This window comes from Papio anubis, chromosome 1 (genome assembly GCF_008728515.1).
Source record: "Papio anubis isolate 15944 chromosome 1, Panubis1.0, whole genome shotgun sequence".
Lineage (NCBI taxonomy): Eukaryota > Metazoa > Chordata > Mammalia > Primates > Cercopithecidae > Papio > Papio anubis.
Window position 1 is genome coordinate 121,291,521 of NC_044976.1, and position 13,494 is coordinate 121,305,014.

Genomic DNA, 13,494 nt, shown 5'->3' on the forward strand with positions numbered 1-13,494 from the left:
CCAAGATCACCCTGCTATTAAATGGAAGAGGCAGGATCAGGATCCAGGCTGCCTGGCACCAGAGTTCATGCTCTTAACCACTATGTTACGTTGCCTTTCACTAAAATATAATTGACTTCTTTGATATCAACCTTTAATTCAATAGAGAGGAAAGGGAAAGTAATTCCTGAGGGTATTGGTATGGCAGGCAATAATGCAATTCTATAGAGTAGATATTCAGAAATTTTTCTTTTATTGAATATAAGTAATAAACTATTTTATTGCTTTGAGTGATGGGGGTCTTACAAATTCATTTTTGTACTTTTATGATAGCTAGAGTAAAAAGGTATTCAGTAGAAAGACGCATGGTATCCAGAAGCAGGTATGAAAAAAATAAAATAAAGATGCAGATGGAATTTTCTACTGAGGCTAGGAAGATGCTAGCCTTTCCCTGGTTGTTTAAATAGTCCATCTTTACACTTACAAGCTGCAATACCATGTAAGGTTTCAATCTGTCCCAGTAAGTCCTTGCTACTTTGTTAAGTCTCTGAGGGCTTCAAGCAGATACTTTTGATGTATTTTCCAGCTTTTCTATTTGCCCTCAGTGGGAAGGCTGGTCTGAATTATGTAGTTCACTATGCTGGAAGGTCAAGTCCCTGAGTCCTTGATTGACGATTTTACCATCCTCCATAACCTCTGAAACAGCGCCATCCAACAGAAATGCAGTGTAAGGCACACAGTAAATCTAAGTTCTCTAGTGGCCGTATTTAAAAAGTAAAACACGGGCCGGGCGCGGTGGCTCACGCCTGTAATACCAGTACTTTGAGAGGCCAAGGCTGGTGGATCACCTGAGGTCAGGAGTTCGAGACCAGCCTGGCCAAAATTGTGAAACCCTGTCTCTACTAAAAATACAAAAATTAGCCGGGCATGGTGGTGGGCACCTGTAATCCCAGCTACTCAGGAGGGTGAGGCATGAGAATCATTTGAACCCAGTAGGCAGAGGTTACAGTGAGTCGAGATCACGCCACTGCACTCTAGCCTGGGCAACAGAGCAAGATTCCATCTGAAAAAAAAAAATGTAAAACAAAACATGCACTTTGGGAGGCCGAGGTGGGTGGATCACGAGGTCAGGAGATTGAGACCATCCTGGCTAACACGGTGAAACCCTGTCTCTACTGAAAAATACAAAAAATTAGCCAGGCGTGGTGGCAGGCGCCTGTAGTCCCAGCTACTCGGGAGGCTGAGGCAGGAGAATGGCGTGAACCCGGGAGGCAGAGCTTGCAGTGAGCCGAGATCGCGCCACTGCACTCCAGCCTGGGTAACAGCGAGACTCAATCTCAAAACAAAATAAAACAAAACAAAAAAGCGAGGTAACATTGATTTTAAACCACATTTTAGGCCGGGCGCAGTGGCTCACGCCTGTAATCCCAGCACTTTGGGAGGCTGAGGCAGGCAGATCACGAGGTCCGGAGTTTGAGACCAGCCTGGCCAATATGGTGAAACCCCGTCTCCACTAAAAAAAATATATATATATACACACACACACACACAGACATATATATACACACACACATATATACACATATATATATATTTCCACACTTGATTAATAAGTCGTGTTTTTTTGAAGATCTCTCTGCAAGAGCAAATGCAGGTAAGGAAGAAAATCTGAAGCTAAAATCAGAAAACCAATTTGTTGGACAACATAGAAAATCTCATATCAGCTTCTAGTGTTTTTCAAACAACTGACACAGAAAGCAAAAGAAAATAAGGAATTGACACACTTCTGTTTTATAGAATCGCTGCTGATAATTTTTTTCTTTAAAACTTGGACAGATTCCAAAAAGTTACAGCACCTTTGTTTGTGGCTTCATTGAATATTTATGAAGAAAATGTCAGGTGTAGCCAAAATTAACAGCATTAACAGGAGACTTCCCTAAGTTTGTATATTATATTAGTCTATGAAAACATGCAAATGAATTGTAGAGACTTTATCATTACAGTTGCACATATTGGCCAGGTGCAGTGGCACATGCCTGTAATCCCAGCACTTTGGGAGGCGGAGGCAGGCGGGTTGCCTGAGGTCAGGAGTTCGAGACCAACCTGGCCAACATGGTGAAACCCCGTTTCTACTAAAAGTACAAAAAAATTAGCCGGGCGTGGTGGCTCATGCTTGTAATCCCAGCTATTCGGCAGGCCGAGGCAGGGGAATTGCTTGAACCTGGGAGGCAGAGGTTGCAGTGAGACAAGGTCGCTCCATTGCACTCTAGTCTTGGCGATGGAGTGAGACTGCATTAAAAAAAAAAAGAATTACATATATTTATGAAACTTAAAGATGAATGTTTGATCAAATTTGCCTTGATTTGTAGATTTAGCACTGTCTTTTATTATAGGGTTACTAAAATATACAAGAAAAATAACCACATGTTGTGAAAAGGTAACTGGAATCACACACTGAATGCGCAGCCTCATGTACCCTGTCCACCATCTTACACCTCTTCTCCACTTGCCTCTTCCTCTTTCCCTTCCTCGAAGGAAAAAATTGGCTTCACATTTGTAAAAGTCATTTTAATAGTTAATCATCTCAGAGAGTAACCTGTGCTTTAATTGTTGAAACTTAACCAAAATAAGATACAGAAAATATCTGTATCTGAGAAACAGCTAGGGCTTGTCATTATTTGATATTTAGTATTAAGACAGGAATGCTGGTTTTTCTTTAATCCATTTAAAACAGAGGGAAGCTATAAAGGTTTTTCTTTGAAGCTGAATTGTCAACTTAGGAAGATTTGTTGTTAAAAATTTGTTTTTGCACAAAGTAACTCACTTCCTCTTATCTGGAAAGATAAGTTGGTCATGTGTATGTTTAAAATAGAAAATTTGGAGGAAAAATAGAAACAGGGTGAAAAAGTACTTGGTAAACAGTAGCAACGAACTGGAAATATTTTCACTCCAGATTTTGTTATCTCTGGCACAGAGCAGATCTTTTAGGAAATATATGTGAAAGTGGATTAAGTTTGACTACCTTATGTAAGCCACATCTAGAAGAAAACAGTTACAAAGACTTTGGTCTCTAGATTTATTTGTACCCAGCAGATCAACTTTTGCAAAATTCCTTTGCAGTGCAGTATTATTAGAATTATGAATGAAATAGGAGCCTTTCACATATATGCTTATTGACAATCTTGCTGAGTATTTTATATTACTTGTTCTCTCAGAACTTTCTGTAAACTCAACTACTTAATTTGTAGTCATCCTTTGTTGTTATCCTTTAACAAATTTTATTTTATTTATTTTTTGAGACAGGGTCTTCCTCTGTCATCAGGCTGGAGTGCAGTGGCACAATCTCGGCTCACTGCAACTTCTGCCTCCGAGGCTCAAGCAATTCTCCCACCTTACCTTCTTTCCCTAGTAGCTGGGACTAAAGGCACGTGCCACCACACCTGGTTAATTTTTTTATTTTCTGTAGAGATGGGGTTTCATTATGTGGCCCAGACTAGTCTCAAACTCCTAGCCTCAAGCGATCTGCCCATTGTGGCCTCCCAAAGTGCTGGGATTACAGGCATGAGTCACCACGCCCAGCCTGGCCTCAAATTTTAAAAATTTGTAGGTTCCATTTGGTAAAGAAATCAGTGTCAGAAGTAATGCTAAAATCTTATAATAGGAAAAGAGATCCACTAATATAGCCTATGGTTATTAGATTTGGGCTACTTTTAATCATGAATAATCTTATGTATTGGTGTAAGAGTTGATGAATGACTTTACCTGTATGAATTATAATATTCAAACTGCAAACATTTTGCATCCCTTTTGTGACCTCATTTACAGGCATTTAAATTGTGCTGCAATTCTGCTTTGCCATTTAATAAAAACCTGTTTCAGAAAAAAAAAAAAATCCAGTTTTGTATTTTATACTTATAGCACATCTCAATTTGAACTTTTCAGTGTCACATCTCAAGTGCTCAATAGCTTCTTGCAGTTAATGGCTACTGTATTAGACTACTCAGGTCTAAGCCCTCATCGCTTCTCCAAAAGCAGAGTTCTGATCAAAAGATTTCCTGTTTTGGCCAGGTGCAGTGGCTCGTGCCTGTAATCCCAGCACTCTGGGAGGCTGAGGCAGGAGGATTGCTTTAGCCCAGGAGTTCATGACCAGCCTGGGTGACATGGTGAGGTCCCATCTCTACAAAAAATACAAAATTTAGTTGGGTGTGGTGGCATGTGCCTGTGGTCCCAGGTACTCAGGAGGCTGAGGTAGGAGGATTGTTTGAGCCCAGGAAGTCAAGGCTGCAGTGAGTCGTGATCATGTCACTCACTGCATTCCAGCCTGGGTGACAGAATGAGACTCCATCTCAAAAGATATAGAGGTAGATACAGAGAGAGAGAGAGAGAGAGAGATGGAATATTTAAAATATATTATAATATAATTATCTATTTCCGGTTTCGGCACTGTGGCTCACAACCTGTAATCCCAGCACTTCGGGAGGCCAAGGGAGAGAGGATCCCTTGAAGCCAGGAGTTCTCAAGACCAGCCTGGGCAACATAGTGAGACCCTGTCTCTACAAAAAATAAAAGCCAGACACAGTGGTATACCCCTGTAGTCCCAGCTACTTGAGAAGCTGAGGCAGGAGGATCCCTTGAGCTCAGGAGGTTGCCACTGCACTCCAGCCTGGGTGACAGACTAAGACCTTCTCTCTAAAAGAATAAAAACAAACAAAAATATTTTCTGTGTCAAAACTCTCCAATAATTCCATATTGCCTACTAATTTGAACCAAAGTCCTTATTCCAGTATTTATTCAGATGCTGTACAAAAGCATTGCCGTATCTTTACAGTTTCATCTTTGCTATCCTCACACAAGAACCTTATACTCCAAGCAACTAGTTTTCTTCATATTTCCAGATCATCTATGCTTGTCACCCTCTGCACTGTTGACTCACTTAATGATCATAATAATCCTAGCTAACATTAGTTGGATGCCAATTATATGCCAATGAGTGTGCTAGACTCTGTGCATTATTATTTAATCTTCACAACTCTATGAGGTAGATATTATTATCCTCATTTTACAGGGGAGAAGTTAAAGTTCTGAGAGGCTAAGTTGTTTAAGAGGACAGAACTGTCCACTGACCTAGAAGAGAACCAACCTTGTTTTTAAAGTAGTGCATTTCTAAAATTATCATGTTGCCTCCCTCTTTCTGGAACTTCCTTTTCTCATTTCTGCCTCTTGAAATTCTGCTCCTCCTTCATGGACCATTTCTGAAAATAGCTCTTACAAAAAGCCTTTCTTCGTCAGGCACGGTGGCTCACACCTGTAATTCCAGCACTTTGGGAGGCTGACGCAGGTGGATCACCTGAGGTCAGGAGTTCAAGACCAGCCTGACCAACATGGTGAAACTCTGTCTCTACTAAAAATACAAAATTAGCTGGGTGTGGTGGCGCATGCCTGTAATCCCACCTACTCCGGAGGCTGAGGTGGGAGAATTGCTTGAACCCAGGAGGCAGAGGTTGCAGTGAGCCGAGATCACGCATTGCACTCCAGCCTAGGCAACAAGAGTGAAACTCCATCTCAAAAACAAACAAACAAAAAGACTTTCTTTATCCCCAACTTGATGTCACTTTTTGAGCTTCTACCAAGCTTTGAGGCTTTGAGGCTCCTTGTGGCAGACACATAGACTAAGTGCAGAAAAACCATCCTCTTAATTTTCTGCCTATTATGATAACTATTTGCATTTTTGCCTTATGTAACTACCTGTTAGCCCATAAAGTACAGGGTCCCTGTAGGCCCTACTCTTCTTCGTATCCTCCACAGTATATGGTGCGATGGTAAGCAGACACTAAATAAGTATTTTCTGATGATTTAAATTATTTCAGCACCTTCAATCCAGTCTGTTGTATAATCTCATCCTGCACATCACTGCCAAATTGTGCTCCTAAAACACATTTTTATCATGCCGTTTTCTAGAAATGTTCTCTGTTGCCTGCTGCATGAAGTCCTGGACCCTGCCTTCCAAGGCTGTTTCCCCATGCTCTGGCCCCCTTTCCTGAGCATTTTACTCAATTTGTTTTTGTTTTTGTTTTAAAGAGGGAGTCTCGCTCTGTTGCCCACGCTGGAGTGCAGTGGTGCGATCTCAGCTCACTGCAAACTCCACCTCCTGGGTTCAAGCAATTCTTCTGCCTCAGCCTCCCGAGTAGCTGGGATTACAGGCACACGTGTCCATGCCAATTTTTGGTAGTTTAGTGGAGACAGGGTTTCACCGTGTTGCCCAGGCTGGTGTTGAATTCCTGAGCTCAGGCAATCTGATGGCTCATGCCTGTAACCCCAGCACTTTGGGAGGCCGATGCTGGTGGATCACTTGAGGCCAGGAGTTTTAGACAAGTCTGGCCAACATGGTGAAACCACGTTTCTACTAAAAATACAAAAATTCATGCCTCATCTGTAGTCCCAGCTACTTGGGAGGCTGAGGCACGAGAATCGCTTGAATCCAGCAGGCGGAGATTACAGTGAGCCGAGATCGCACCACTGCACTACAGCCTGGGTGACAGAGCGAGACTAGTCTCAAAAAACAACAACAACAAAAACAAACAAACAAACAAACAAAACCCCAGATTTTGAAAAAACAGCCTCTGCTGTAGCCAGGCTGGTCCCATGGACCTCCCCAGTTGCCCAATCATTCTTGTCTCCTTTCTAGAATGGCTCTCTCCATTCCTTGGCCTCTTTGTTCTGCAAGATCCACTTGAGTACTGCTCCTCACAGAGCCTTCTCTAACTACCCCAACTCCTCTTCCCTCCAGCTACGCTTTCATGACACAAATTGTACCACGAAATTCTGATTCTGTATTTGTAGCACATAAGATAGTTTTATCTCACTAGCTAACTTGAAAACACAGGATCTTGTCTTACTCATCTTTGTATTGCACTGTGGCTTAACACATATTTAGATAATAATCAATAAACATTTATTGAATTAACTTTTCCTAATTATAATATTCTATATGGTTTGTCTTCATTTCTGGTTCATCATGATTTGGCAGTGGCTTCTGAGGCTTTAAGTCTTATGTTTCTCTTTGAATCTCCTCCTGGTATGTAAAAGTCTGTAAACACATACAGTGTTTGAATACATTAGGGGAACATGTCATTAGATAATCTATTCTTGTATCACTTAAGGTATTTTATAAACTTAAACATCATCCTGTGACATTCCAAAGCTGCAAATTGGATTTTTCCACTGTAAATTGCCCTGAAATGGGGCACACTTGTTGCAAATTTATTTTGGTAGCAATTAAAAACAAAAAAACAAGGCAAATGTTTTGCACAAGAGTTGCACAACAACTAAGTCTTATCCAGAATGCTGTGCAACACTAAGTCTTATTGGGAATGCTGACTCCCTTTCATCACAAACAAGGAAACATCTCCTGAATAACGTGGAAAAGGAGAAATGAAAGCAAAATAAGGAAGCTTTGTCCCCACCTGTTACAGTTGTGCCTTCTCCAGCTTTTGAAGTCACCATCTCTTAGCTTCATGCCCCCTGAAAATCAGCTGCTTAAAGTTTCTCTATCTTATTTAGTCTTTGCGTGTGTGTGTGTGAGAGACAGTCTCTCTCTGTTGCCCAGGCTGGAGTGCAGTGGCACAATCTTGGCTCACTGCAACCTCTACCTCCACATTCGAGCAATTCTCCTGCCTCAGTCCCCCCAGTAGCTGGGATTACAGGCACGCCATCATGCCTGGCTAATTTTTGTATTTTTTTTTTTTTAAAGTAGAGACGGGGTTTTGCTATTTTGGCCAGGCTGGTCTTGAACTCCTGACATCAGGTGATCTACCTGCTTCAGCCTCCCAAAGTGCTAGGATTACAGGCGTGAGCCACTGCGCCCTATCCTTATTTAGTCTTAAAGAAGAGGATTTTGAATTTTAGGATGATACCGATGCTAGCTCTAGTCTCTGTTAATTTACCCAAGTGTGCTAGGAATTTAATAACAGACATTATTTTCGTAATAAAATAGCTCACTTCTTACTGACCCCACTGTCCAAGAAATGCACGGAGGTGAGGTGAGGAATACCCTTCATGGACTGTAGGAGAATATGGGACTAGAAAAGATAATTTTACCATAATGTTGAGTTTCCCCCTCAATTAACTTTATGTTAATATTATGCAATAACTATTTCTGAAGAAAGAAAACAGAATTATTGAGTCATTAGGGAAAACAGGAATGTTCTGAATTAAAATATATATTATTTCTGATATTCTGTATAGCTTATCTGCTTGGTGCATTATTTGATCCTGGTAGACATCCCCCATTATCCTACAAGTACTCCCTGTCACCTAGCAATGTGTGCTCAAAGAAGGAGCTTAATTTTACCAAGAGAACAAAATAAGACATGATTAGTGAGTACTCTAGAAGCCAATGATAAGCTCCCTCCCCTAACAAATGAATAACAACAATTGGTGTGACATATTTGATGTGTTACATTAATTACAAGGTAAGTCACGAGAAATTTGTTACTAATAAAAAAGTACCAACATTTGAAAGTGATATGTTTAACAATTAGAGCCGATTCAGCAGATGATCCCTATAATAATATTATGTTGATGTATGTGCATTCCAGCATGCTTTCTGGGAGAGAGGAGGAGAGAATTATGGGTAGCTACCAGCGACTGACATTATTTTGTGAGCATGTCCATGGAAATGTGAACAAAATCTGTCCTCTCTATAGTAATATGGGAAAGTTGAGAATAGCTAAGCTAAAAGATGTTGGAAGTATATATGTTTTTTCTCCAGCTTCCATTCCTCCTCCTCGTAGTAACAGCACTCTGATTTTAAAATGGGGAAACCCCGACACTCCTGGACTTAAGATAGAACCAATCTTACCCCTAGCTTCAAGAGTGGGCATAGGTCCCAAGGTCAGCCTGTCAAAACTTTGTATCCCTCTGGCTACAATGACTGGTTGGGGAATGAGCATGTGACACAATCACAGCCTGCAAGACCTGTATCATGAGGTTCTTTGTTGCAAAGAAGAGTAGTCAGTTTTGGCTGACTCAAAATTTGGTACAAGTTACAAACTCTAAAATGTGGAATTGGCTGAATGGAGGGCGTGGGGATAGGGCAATGAGGACTCTAGTCCAAACTGGAAATTATGAATTCCTGAAATATCTGTTGCCTATTGTTTTGGGGTAAGACCACAGGCCCACTGGAGTGTGGTATGAGAAGAAATGATAGTGCCCGGCGCAGTGGCTCTCCCCTGTAATCCCAGCACTTTGGGAGACAGGCGGATTGCTTGAACCTGGGATATAGAGACCAGCCTGAGCAACATGGCAAAACCCTTCTCTACAAATACTTGCTGGGTGTGGGACACACGCCTATAGTCCCAGCTAGTCGGGAGGCTGAGATGGGAGGATCACTTGAGTGCAGGAGGTCGAGGCTGCAATGAGCCAGGATTGTGCCACTGCACTCAAACCTGGGCAACAGAATGAGGCCCTGTTTCAAAAAAAAAAAAAAAAAAAAGAAGAAGAAGAAGAAGAAAAAGAAATGATAGGAAAAATTCAGCATATTGGCATATGTTGGCTTCTTTTGTAGGCTTTAGAAAGTGGCCGGGCACAGTGGCTCACACCTGTAATACCAGCACTTTGGGAGGCCGAGGCATGTGGATCACCTGAGGTCAGGTGTTCGAGACCAGCCTGGACAACATGATGAAACCCTGTCTCTACTAAAAATACAAAAATCAGCCAGGTGTGGTGGCGGGCGCCTGTAATCCCAGCTACTCAGGAGGCTGAGGCAGGAGAATTGCTTGAACTCGGGAGGCAGAGGTTGCAGTGTGCCAAGATCACACCACTGCACTCCAGCCTGGGCGACAGAGCAAGACTTAGTCTCAAAAAAAAAAAAAAAAAAAAGAAAGAAAGAAAAAAGAAAGGATACAAGAAAGTTACTTAGTAACTTAATCTGAAAGTGTTCTATCTAAAAGCATAGAAAGAATAATATATCACTTTGCTAAGTGAAGTTCTCTCTGCCTATAGCCTGTAATATAAAATCCCATCGTTTAGAGCCCTATAGGGTAGAAAAAGCACCAAACTGGCCAGGCATGGTGGCTCACACCTGTAATCTCAGCACTTTGGGAAGCTGAGGTGGGCAGATCACTTGAGATCAGGAGTTTGAGACCAGCCTGGCCAATATGGCAAAACCCCATCTCTACTAAAAATACAAAAATTAGCCGGGTGTGGTGGTGGGAGTCTATAATCCCAGCTACTCTGAGGCAGGAGAATTGCTTGAACCCAGGAGGCAGAGGCTGCAGTGAGCCAAGATTGTACCACTGTACTCCAGCCTGGGCAACAGAGAAAGACTCCATCTCAAAAAAGTACATAAATAAAAAGCACCAAACTAAACTTAATGCAGAGGCAAGGAGGCAAAAGATTCAGCAAGAAGTAAGACCAGAGTTCCAGGGTTTTGTCATGCACCTCCAGCTAAGCATTTTCCCAGAAAAGAGGGCATAGCTCAGATTATGGGTATACGTCTGCTCTTACGGCTTTTATTTTGAGCTTCTTAGGACAAGTACCATTAAATGGAGGTTAGGGGGATGGCACCGCATTGAGGTTGATTCCTAGGAATTTGAAATTCTCAGATTTAAACATTTTATCTAGAAAAACACTTTTTGGGTGTGACAACTCAGACCAAAAGCTACTGAACTTTTATGGGAACGTATTGCCAAAGAAACCCCAGGCCCAGCAATCTATTGTACTTTCTAGGTTTCCAATTTGTACCACAGCTAAAGTTGAATAGGGCATGCCCAGAAAGGGCATTTCCATGTGCCCATCTCTGGCATAGCCATGAAGAATAAGAGACAAGTAAGATCCTCTAGCAGGAAGAAGCAGGAGCCATGCTAGACCATAAAGAAGATCCCCATAGAAAGCGAGCCTTGAGTTTCCCAGTTACCTCGCCAAGGAACTCATTCTACTGCCAGGCAGGAAGTCTTCCATATTCCTGCCTAGCAGGACATAATTTATGCTACAGATCAACGATAACTGTGTGCTATTTTTCATCCATTCTCCTCTTTCCAGAATTAGAGTTTTCATTATAATTACTCGGTTCCTCTCCATTTTTTTTTAAAGATATATTGGCTAAGATAGTTTAAGTTTTACCCAGTATAAGCGAATCTGACCACTTCTCTCTCCCTCTAGCATGACCACACAGTTTAAGTTCCCACTAGACTTACGTAACAGCCCTCTAACTTCCCTACTTCCATGCTACACTCTGCCCTACAGTCTATTCTTCCCTGTACCCCAGGTCACATCACTCCCCTGTACAAAACTCTCCCATTACTCTTTCATTTATTTAACAAATATTAAGCATCTGCTTGCCAGGCCTCAAGGAGCCATATCCAAATTTGAGAAAGAAATCAGAAAGAAATCATCAGCCAGAAATCCTGGTCTTAGAGTTGAACACAGTAACCAAATGAGGCCCTGGGTTGTCTCTCACTGGGGAAGAGGTGTTGATAAGCACTCTTTTATACAGGCAGGAGCATTTCCTGAACAACTCCTTATTTCTAACAGCATTCTAATTTTGTTTTGGGAACCACTATCCATAACACCACAGGCTGAAATGAAGTCAGACAGGTGGCCTGGGCCAGGCACGGTGGTTAATCCTAGCACTTTGGGAGGCTGAAGCAGGTGGATTACTGGAGTCTAGGAATTCGAGACTAGCCTGGGCAACATGGCAAAACTTCATCTTTACAAAAAATACAAAAATTAGTTGGGCGTGGTGACATGTGCCTATAGTCCCAGTTACTCAGGAGGCTGAGGTGGGAGAATCGCTTGAGCCCAGGAGGTCGATGCTGCAGTGAGATGTAATTGCTCCACTGCACTCCAATCTAGGTGACAGAATGAGACCCTATCCTAAAAAAACAAAAAACAAAAAACAAAAAACAAAAAACGGCTGGGCCTGGTGGCTCACGCCTATAATCCCAGCACTTTGGGAGGCCGATCACTTGAGGCCAGGAGTTGGAGACCAGCCTGACCAACATGGAGAAACCCTGTCTCTACTAAAAATACCAAAAATTAGCCGGGTGTGATGGTGGGCACCTGTAATCCCAGTTACTCAGGAGGCTGAGGCAGGAGAATCGCTTGAACCCGGGAGGCGGACGTTGCAGTGAGCTGAGATCACGCCATTGCATTCCAAACCTGGACAAGAGCAAAACTCCATCTCCCCCCTAAGAAAAAAGCCTGGGACCAGATCATTCTGCTTGTAGGCCACTTAAGACTTTTATATTATATTCTAAGTTCACTAAAATATAAACCCAATGAGGTCATGAATTTTTGTCACTGTTGAATTACCAGAACAGTGCCTGCCTCATAGTAGAGACTTAATATTTGTTAAATAAATGAAAAAGTAATGGAGAGTTTTGTACAGGGAGAAATAGACTGTAGGGCAGAGTGTAGTGTGGAAGTAGGGAAGTTATAGGACTATTACATAAGACTAGGGGGCAACGAAGGGAACTTAAACTGTGTGGTCATGGTAGAGGGAGAAAGAAATGTCCAGATTCATATTATATTTTGAAGAGGCAGGGTCAGAATTTGCTAATATGGACCATAAGAGAAGTAGAGAAGAGTAACAACAAAATGATTAATATTTAATTTGGAATCACAAGGCTAAGTAATAAAGTGGTTTTTGTTTGTTTGTTTGTTTGTTTTTGAGATGTAGTCTCACTCTGTCGCCCAGGCTGGAGTGCAGTGGTGCGATTACAGCTCACCACAACCTCTGCCTCCCAGGTTTAAGCGATTCTTGTGCCTCAGCCTCCCAAGTAGCTGGGATTACAGGCATGAGCCACTGCACCCAATTAATTTTTGTATTTTTAGTAGAGACAGGGTTTCATCATGCTGGCCAGGCTGGTCTCGAACACCTGGCCTCAAGTGATCCGCCCGCCTCGGCCTCCCAAAATGCTGGGATTACAGGCGTGAGACACCACGCCCGGCCTCTTTCTTTCTTCTTTCTCTTTTACCTGAGATGGGGTTTCACCATGTTGCCCAGGCTGGATTCAAATTTCTGGGCTCAAGCGATCCTCCCACTTCAGCCTCCCTAGTAGCTGGGACTATGCAGGCATGCCACCGTCCCAGCCAGAATTTTCTTTCTTTTTATGGCTGAATAATATTCCATTGTGTAAAATATTATCACATTAAGCTATTTATTCATCTGTTAATGGACACTGGGTTGTTGCTACCTTTTGGCTTTTGTGAATAATGCTGCTAAGAACATTGGTGTATGAGTATCTGAATCCCTGCATTCAATTATTTTGGATCTATACCTAGGAGTGGAATTGCTGGATTATATGGTAATTCTATGTTTAAGTTTTTGTGGAACCAACACACTGTTTTCCACTGCAAGTGCACCCTTTTACATTCCCACTAACAATGTACAAGAGTTCCAGTTTCTCCACATCCTCATCAACACTTGTTACATTCTGGATTTTTGTGGTTGTCGTAACAGCCATTCTAATGGGTATGAAGTGTATCTCATTGTGGTTTTGGTTTACATTTCCT